Source organism: Myotis davidii, unplaced genomic scaffold (genome assembly GCF_000327345.1).
Source record: "Myotis davidii unplaced genomic scaffold, ASM32734v1 scaffold106, whole genome shotgun sequence".
Classification (NCBI taxonomy): Eukaryota; Metazoa; Chordata; class Mammalia; order Chiroptera; family Vespertilionidae; genus Myotis; species Myotis davidii.
Genome location: NW_006297290.1, coordinates 380,284 through 389,603, shown reverse-complemented (window position 1 = coordinate 389,603; position 9,320 = coordinate 380,284). Strand labels below are relative to the sequence as shown.

The window sequence follows — 9,320 nt, the reverse complement described above, 5'->3', positions numbered from 1 at the left end:
GCAGTGGGTGGGGAGTGAGGGGTGAGGGGGGGGCGGAAACTGGGAGGAGGGGATTTATGGGGGGGGGGAAAGAGGAACAAATGTAATAATCTGAACAATAAAGATTTAATTTAAAAAAAAATAAAGAAAGCACCTTCTAACCTGGCTGGGAATTGTACGAGAGACCTGAGTAAACCTTGAAATGAGGTCCATTCTCATCAAAGAACTGCCTATTATCATGGCAGAAACAATGGAGGTACCTGCTCTGCCCTTTTCAAACCTCCAACCTACAATCCCTGCATACCTACTACTATTCTTATCCCTTTTGCCTACTTCCCCATGTAATCTTTGTCTTACCCAATATAAGCCGCTGACTTATTATGGGGAGGAAGGCTCAGATTTTTGTGGGTGACCTGCTGCTCTCCCATACTGTCAACATTATTGGAATGAGCATTCATATATGATTCAACCCTGTCTCTGCTTAATTGGCTCAAGCAGTGACAGGCAGTCCAAGACCATTGGTTGTTCGGTCTCACTTACCCTTGTTGATATTAAATGGCATTATAAAGCTACAGAAATTAAAACAGGGCAATTCTATACAAGCATCAAAAGAGAAATCAGTGGAACAGAAAGACTACCCAAAAAGAGCCCTATCAATTAAAACTTTATGATATATGGGCAATTAAAATCACTAGAGAAAGGATGGCTTGTTTAAAAAATGGCATTAGAATAAAAAAAACAAAACAAACAAACAAACAAACAAAATTATTCTAAAGTGGTTATATCATCAGATTCCAATTTAGATAAATTACTACTATCTCTACTACGTCTTTCTTAGTTCTAGCTCTTATTTCCCATCTTAAATTACTGTGCTAGTTTCCCAGTGAGCTTGTTTATGGCCTGTCAATACTCCCCTCACCCTGCTGGCCATACTGCGGCTTGTGCAATAGGCCTCAATAACACATTCAGTCACATCCCTGCTTTGTCCAAATGACATTCTGGCTGATGATGGCTGGCTTTATATCCATCTCCATGACTAGACAATAAGCTGTCCACTGCAGAGACTCTGGCTTAAAGGTATTTGTGTTCCACTGCTATCTCACTGCATGGTCACCTTGTGGTCCACAAATATCTGATGACTAAGTGAATACAAATTTCAGCTGCATCTCTGTTTCCAAAAATAGTATCACAAGGAACCACATTTATTTCCAATTTTTTCTTTCAAGTCTTCCAAAGAATTCCTTATTTCCATGACTTTAAAATCCTGGCCAAACTAATTTTACACCAACCGATGCCCTTTTCGTGTACGTATTTCAGGGTCTCACAAAACATTGAACAAATAATGAGAAATTTATTGAATAAATTTATATTGTCCTTTTCCCCATTTGTCACTTCTCACATAAAGTTCACTCTTCATGTTAACCACTTGGCTTTGAATTTCAGCGATATTCACTTTCAAAATTAAAATAACCAAATGATCTTCTTTAACCTTGCCTACAGAAACCAAGCAAAACAAAGGCACAAAACAAAGTTCCCTGAAACAAACAAAACAAAACAACTTTCTCACCCCAGGCAACAGAGACAATAGCAGAGCATTATTTCTTTCCCGGAAGGCATATCTGCTATGCACTTTTATGTGCTAATTCAGGACTGAGAACTTGCATCCCTTTCTTTTTTATCCCCTTCTCTGGTTTCACTTTGCATTCAATCCATCATGGAATCTGCTGGGGGGTTTTCCTTAGGCTTCTTTCTCCTTTTTTTTTTAGTTTTTCTATCACCAGCCTATCTCAGTTTGCCTGCCCCTTCTCTTAAATACAGCAAACACATTCATCTATAGTTGTCTCTCTCAAATAGTATTTTTAATATATCCTTCCTTGATCAATTATATTCAGCCATTAATAATGTCTGTGGAATAAGTTCAAACTCTTAGCTGTGTCAATAATTGGATTTCAATTTGAATAAATTATCTCTGTGCATTTAACAATAACTAATATCTGTTGTAATTATTTTAACTCGGAATTGCAGAAATGCTTTATTCTGCAGTGTAATATTTAATATTTCGTGGAATTTGTAACGCTTAATGTTCTTAGATATACAATTGACTTTTTAAAAAATAAGTTGGTAATATTTCCTCATCTTCTTGTTAAAATTCTCAGACCACAGGTCCCTATCCTATTTGCTCATCAGAGTTCCAAGGCAGAGTCCCTCAAACTTTATTGTGTTATGAATTAAATAGGGACCTTATTAAAACACAATTTCCAATTGAATAGGTCTGGGTGGGGCTTCAGACTCTTAAGTTTCTAACAAGTTCGAAAATGGAGTTTGTGTGCCTGCTTCAAAGATTACATTTTACTAGTAGAAGGACGTGGTATAGTCACAATAATATACAACTTAATCATGGGCATTGATGGAATGTGTCTTTCGACAGTCTCACCCATTCTATGAATTGGGTCTTTCTCCTTATAATACCTGTTTGTCCATGAGAAAATTTAAGTTTAAAGAAGATTAGCAATTGTTCAAAGTCATGAACCTAGTAGTTGTCAAGCCAGGATACAGATAAAGGGTTCCCATAAAAAAGCCTGCCTCTAATCACACCAGCATAGAATTTTAATTTTAGAAGTATTTAGATGGATAAATGCACTTTAGAAGAGCTACACCTAGCTATATTGCTTACACTCACCTGCTTTTGGTTTGATGGCTTCATGTTATTTATTCTTGTTTTAACTCTCACAACTTAAATTTCTGGAGGACAAAAAATGTAACTGGATGCAGCTTACCTCAGTCATCTGTCCTGTGATCATTACTTTCTTGCATAGGGATACGGATATGGATATGGATATGGATATGGATAATTGGGTTGATACTGTGGATACTGTGGGTATGGATAATACCCTCCCTGAAAATAAAATTACAAAAATTGAGACAATGCCAGTATTGATATTTCATAATAATTTTCATTAAAAACTTAGTTTGTTAAAATTGGTAGGAACACAAGTTTAAAGGAAGAGGAAAATTTAGAAAAACATCTATAATTATACTCTTTGTTAATAATTTTGTTGTTTTATAATACAGGCAGAGCCACTGATTATAGCCATCCCCTCCAAGAAGTTTTAATATTCCTTAAAATATTACCAAGTTCCTTAATTTGTCCATCCTTGAATTTTCCAGGGAGAAGGAATTTGCTAATTCCAGGTTAGGTGGACTTGTTATGTCTCAAGCTCTACTTATAATGATGACCTTACTATCACTTCAAACTCCTACTTTCTTTAATATTCACTCCCGTTAAATTCAATATCCTTCATCGCTCCTTCTTTATATTTCAATTTGGTGCCATGTTAAAATTCATCTATTTAATATATTAGTAAGAATTTTGAGACCTTATCATATTGATATGGGATGTGAAAATAATATGAGGTTTCAAGAATACATTTCATTAAAAAAAAGAATACACTTCATTACAGAATGCCAAATAAATGAAATTTTCTATCTTATTTAATAAGATCAATTTAACTTAACCTAGTGACTTCATCATCCTCCACAAGAATCAAAAGGTGAAAACTTACCACATTATCTGTGTCATTAGCAGCCTCTATGTTCCATTACGCATACATTATACTAAATAGCTCTAGAATTTCAACTATTCTTTAGGCAACTAGTTAACAAACAAAGATACTTGCATTCTGTAAAAAATAAATTGGCTTTTTCAGGATAGCATTATGAGTTTTTACCTAAATGCTACCAGTGTATAACCTTTACGTCCTTTTCCAGCATATCAAAATAAATAAACTCAATGTCTCCATTGGCTATTTACTAGACGGATGTTTCAGAGATAAGGATTGATTCTTCTAATAGAATAATTACTTAGACAAGAGAATGAATTTTATTATACCACATTATTTGGGCAATACTTACATCGAATCTGTTTCTACGGTAACGTTTCTGTTAAAATAAAGGACAAATTAAAATTGTTAATCCATATTTACCTATCAAGTTTCTAAATATGTGATAATGTCTTACCTCTTCAGATGAAGAAGAATCAGCACTCTTAAAAAAAAAGAGGGAAAAGAATGAACATCTCAATTGTATAATTCTAGATTGAGTGCCAAAATGCACTTGGCTGCCACAGTTATGATTAAACAAGATGGAGGCAAAGCCTTAGGTAACTGATCACAAAGTTGGCTGTTTCATGATAGTGAAATGCACTTGGCTGCCACAGTTATGATTAAACAAGTTGGAGGCAAAGCCTTAGGTAACTGATGCACAAAGTTGGCTGTTTCATGTTAGTGATAGAATGAAGACTAGGCTTAGGTTATAATTAATTTGCTACATTCCAATATCAACTCACTTGGATCCAAATTGCTTTTGTGTGATAAGGAAGAAAATCTATCACAGTGACCAGGAGAGTGAAAATGAAAAGTTAAAATGTGGGTTAGCTCAAGACCACGTATGTTCTAAGTTGCTGAAAAACTATGTACATTTACATATTGATTGTACAGGTACAGACTGGTAATTGATTATGGTGTTCTCTGTTCTTGGATTTTTATTTTGTTTGCACTTGCACTTCTGAGTGTGCTTAGTGTCTGTCTGTGTGTATTTGAGATTTATTCTAAGTCCTTAATGTACTGATGTGGTTAATTCAAGGAAAATGTCCATACAAAACCATGTTCGGGCGATGCTACTGTGGCCCACAACGCAAGAAATAAGGAACAATCTCTGAATAACTCCTGAGAACATATTCTTCAAAATGTTCTGATATACTTACAATCATGGCAACCATGAGAGCCACGATAAAGGTAAAGACAAAGATCTTCATATTTTGGCCGAGTCCTGTGAAAGCATAGGGGTGGATCAGTAACACACTCATTCCTGCACTTGCAAATCACTTGTTGATAAAAGTAGAATCCACAGCTTTGGGAAACAGACTAGAAATACAGAGAGACTTAAAGCACATCACCTGACATCTGGAACTTAGACACTAGTAGGGGACATTGATAAGTAAAGGTAAGTGCTGTAGTATAGAAATAATATAAGCTGGCAAAATGGACATCTTAGACTGAGAGAAGTAGGGTGGTATGAAAAATAAATCAAAGGTAAAGCTTGTGTTAAGTTATATAGAATATGCAGAGAGAAGTTTGGAAAAACAAAAATGAGAGAAAGGATAGCATATAGGAAATGAAATAGTTCACCAGGTAAGAACAAAAATGTAGACTGGCTGAACGTCCAGATTATTGTGACATTATAGGGGCCTTACATACTGACATATGGGGTAACAAGTAAGATAGGGTTTAAATAACTGTTTAGAAGGTAGAATTCAAGCAACAAAGACAGGTTTTATAATAGAGGCAGGTAAAATCAGTTAGGTCTCACGCTTGAGAATAGTAGAGGTGGTGTAACCCTAGTAATGAAAATTTAATGATAATAGAGAAAAGTCAAATTAAAGAAGTTTCAGGGAAAATAATTATAAATACATTGAGAAAATGGGTTGGTAAAAATTATTTAATTTCCAAATAGTGTTATTCAATGAAATTACCCTAATCTGGGAATTTTATATACGATTTTGTAATTCTGTATATACAAGTGAACTCAGTTCTGTTGCTGTTGTATAGGAAATAAATCAGGTTATTTATTTTCCAGTTATAGATTTCTAAATAAAAACATATTGCAAACTTTAAGGTAAATAGTGAGTAAATGTTTTTCCCCCTTATCAATTTGGACCCTCAGTTTTGATAGAATAATAGGGCAATATTTTTTTATGATTATAGAAGAAACAATTCTTCTGCCTAATAACTCTAAATCTCTAACATATGAAGCACAAATTGTGATTGATGATATTTCCCTTGTTCTGTATTTGCTAATTTTGTCTCATTGTTTTAAACTCAGGACTGTGTCATTGGAAAAACAATAAGTTATATATTTCTTGATGAAGTTTTTTAAACCATCTACTACTTACCAAACATTTAGTCATGTGATGATACCAACAAGGATGCAGTTTTTAGTGTTGTTCATACCTCAAACTTTGTTGAAAGTAGAGGATTAAAGGAAATTCAAAGAAACTGGTCTTCTATAGAGAGATAGTTACCCCAGATGGGTAACTATCGACTATTTTCTAAAGAACACAGTGATAAATGTTTGACATAGCATAAAAGCTTTTTCAACCAAATCACTAATGAATTAATAATATATTGCATACAATGAATTAATAAAACAAAAAATTCATTATTCAGTGCTAATATGCAGAAAATTAGAACCTATTTTTATGATAAAAAGAACAATGAAAATGTAATGGAAATGAATTATTGATGGTGATACAGTAACTATGGTAAACTTTGAAATAATACACACATGTGCAAAAACAGAGCTTATGCTATTCAAGAGGTCGTTTTCTTATAATAGATGACCTTGACCATTAAGTTAAAGGTAAAACTAAACATTAACAAAGTATTATATATTGAGTTAAGAAAATAAAAAGACATTTAGGATATCCCATCTATGAAGAACATCAGTACATCTCCCTCTTGTACCACATTTCTTTGGTACAATCCTTTGTTTGGCACAATGCTTGCTGTAAATTTAGGGGCATTGTGATTCTGTCCTCAACTTCAAATCCTGACATAGAATCTTCACCTCTATAAATTGTTTCTTTATGCGCAATCACCAATAAATAGTGTACATTTTACAAATGGTTTGCAACTTACTCTAATAAACCAAAATCATAACAAGACATCATATTAGATTTTCCATGAATATATTACCTTTTGCCCAAGATGAGAGTTCAAGAAGCTGAAATGGCGAAGCCCTGAAAGACAATATGCCTTTCTGGAGAACTGATGTATTTATATACCCTTATGAGATCATATTAATAGAACTAAAAGTGATGCCCAAATCTGTCCCCACAGATACTAAGAATAGACTTAGATTTTACAATAGAAGATTGTGTAGCAGAGTAACCAGGAAATAATTGTTCCCATCATGTGTTAATCTCAATATTTGTCTAAGTGTGCATGAATAAGCCTCAGAGATATGCATGCTACAGTAAAGTAAGCATGGAAATGAATTGAAATGGTAAAAGTATTTCTGCAGAACACCAACTGTCCTATTTGAACAAACACATGTCAAAGATGGAAAAACTCCATGTCCAAAATGATACTACTTTATCAAAATTTTACTGGTTTTCTAATATATGGTAGCAACTCTTATAATAAAATTGGAGTCATCATTTATTTCAAATGCATCTCCGACAAGTTATTACAATGTACCTTTTTTATGGACTTTGAAATATTTTAAATCTTAAGGTATATTTAAAGGTGTGCCAAAATGCACTAATCAGCGAGTATTAGATAATACATAAAACAGTTCTTAGTATTACAGTCCAATGACCACAGAAGCTCAGTTCTCTATGTCTCACATAGTAACTGGATGCTTATATTTGGGTATTGAATTTCTTCTTTTCAGTCCTTAGAGGCTCATGACCCTCACTGGGAACCATGTTTTAATGTAATTCCACTAGATAGGAGGAAAAATTAGTTTTCACTAAGTCTCCAGGCAAATGTGTTTATAAATTCAGGTCTTTGCCCCTGGTTGAATAATGAAATGTACTCAGAATTAAGTACACAAAAAGGCATTTTAAGTGTTAGGTATATTTGGTGTCCTAGCCCATCATTACTCAAAATGTGGCTCATGTGACCACCACAGTTAGCATCACCTGGGAGCTTGATGTGAAGGAAATGCAAATCCATAGGCCCTCTTTCCAGGCATGTTGAATCAGAATCCTGGAGGTACAGTAGCAATCTCTTGTTATCCATTTCTCCAGGTGACTCTTTGTTTAACATAAATTTTAAGATACCATATAATCGATTCATTATGCATCTATAAAATGGACCTTATAAATAGAATTTAAGGTTTCACTTTTTATCAGGTGGTTTGAGGAAATATTTGTTAGGTGAATCTTCTATGCGATATTTAAACAACCACATTAGATATTGTTATTTTCTTGGTGGTAAACAAAATATTATTAATGATTTATTAAGGCAAATAAAGTCCAATTCAATTAAAATAATAATTATTCTTTTTAATTGATATCAACACCTTGTAATAGTCCATTTTCAATGCAAAACAAATTTAAGGTCTAGTGTATTCTCAATGGATAAAAGTTATACAAGGTTCAAGAGTATAAAAATCAATATGATTTTAAAAATATATCCTGCTTTATTTATTTAAGGAATGTCAAATGATTTTCTTCCTTCCTTTTTCTTTTTTTTTTTCACTCTCTCTTACTTATATCACCTCCTTTCTTCCTTCATTTATTTCTGCAGTGATTTTTCTTGGGGCATGTTACTAGACGCTATTCTAGTAGAATTATGGTATTCACACTTCTGAAGAAAGTGTAAAATAGTGATCCAAAGGCACTATTGGATCCAAATTGCAACAGTAGTTAAATAAATAAACATCATGGGGAAATGCCAGGAAATAAAATTTAACAGATGCTAATACACAAAATTAAAACCTACAATTAACTCACAAATACTTTAGGTAGGTAAACCAAAATATGGGCATTGTTTCACACCTCATTTTTGTTTCAACACAATAGGAACTGTGGGGATTATGTGTGATAGAAGGGAACAAGAATAGTGGACTTTACACATAGGACTAGCCTTGTGTGTTACTTATGAATTCATCCTCCCTGAACAATAGATCATTTTAGAATATTGATGGACCAGAACTTGTTCTGTTTTTTTATAATTAAGTAAAACTGGTGTCATATAAGCTACAACTAAACACCATACAGTTTGAAAATGTCAGTCTTTCATACAAGGGAAGAAGCAATAAAGAGTGACTGCTATGTCACTAGTGTGGCATTTAATTGGTGGCATAAAGATGCAATCTCTAAATGGGTATTTATGATGATGTTTATGCTAGATTCCCCTTCTCCTTCTCTTCCTCTCCTTTTTTTCTTCCTCCTTCTCCTCTTCCCCTCCTCTTCTTTCTCCTCTCCCTCTTTTTACTTTTCCTACAATGAAATATGCTACACAGTCTATGACAAAATCCATGATATTTATTTATTTATTTAACTAGAAAAGCAGTTTGTGTTATATTCATGGCAATGGCAACTGAGAGTAATCATGGACTTTCTAATTGGACCTATGAATTGGGATTATTTCATTATTTGTTTTCATAGCGTGTGCCTTGCTCAATATGAGCATGGTTCAAGAGTAAATATTAGCTGAATAGTTGAAATGGACTATAGACATTCACTTAGCAATATAAAACATAAGGAGAAATTAGAAGTGTTCCGCTCCCTCAAACATCTAGCATTATATAAATGCAAGTGATATTATAAAAGG

The 9,320-nt window shown here is 33.6% G+C and overlaps 1 long non-coding RNA gene across 1 annotated transcript in view; it reads right to left on the bottom strand.

Moving 5' to 3' along the window:
• LOC107184551 overlaps positions 1 to 6,813 on the bottom strand; it is a 9,317-nt gene extending 2,504 nt beyond the window's left edge. The window contains exons 1-5 of the long non-coding RNA XR_001515408.1: positions 6,732 to 6,813; positions 4,742 to 4,806; positions 3,997 to 4,023; positions 3,892 to 3,918; positions 2,757 to 2,875 (exon numbers count right to left, since the gene is read on the bottom strand). This is a non-coding gene — a long non-coding RNA (uncharacterized LOC107184551). The remainder of the gene's footprint in view (positions 1 to 2,756; positions 2,876 to 3,891; positions 3,919 to 3,996; positions 4,024 to 4,741; positions 4,807 to 6,731) is intronic.
• Between the last annotated feature and the right edge of the window lie 2,507 nt (positions 6,814 to 9,320).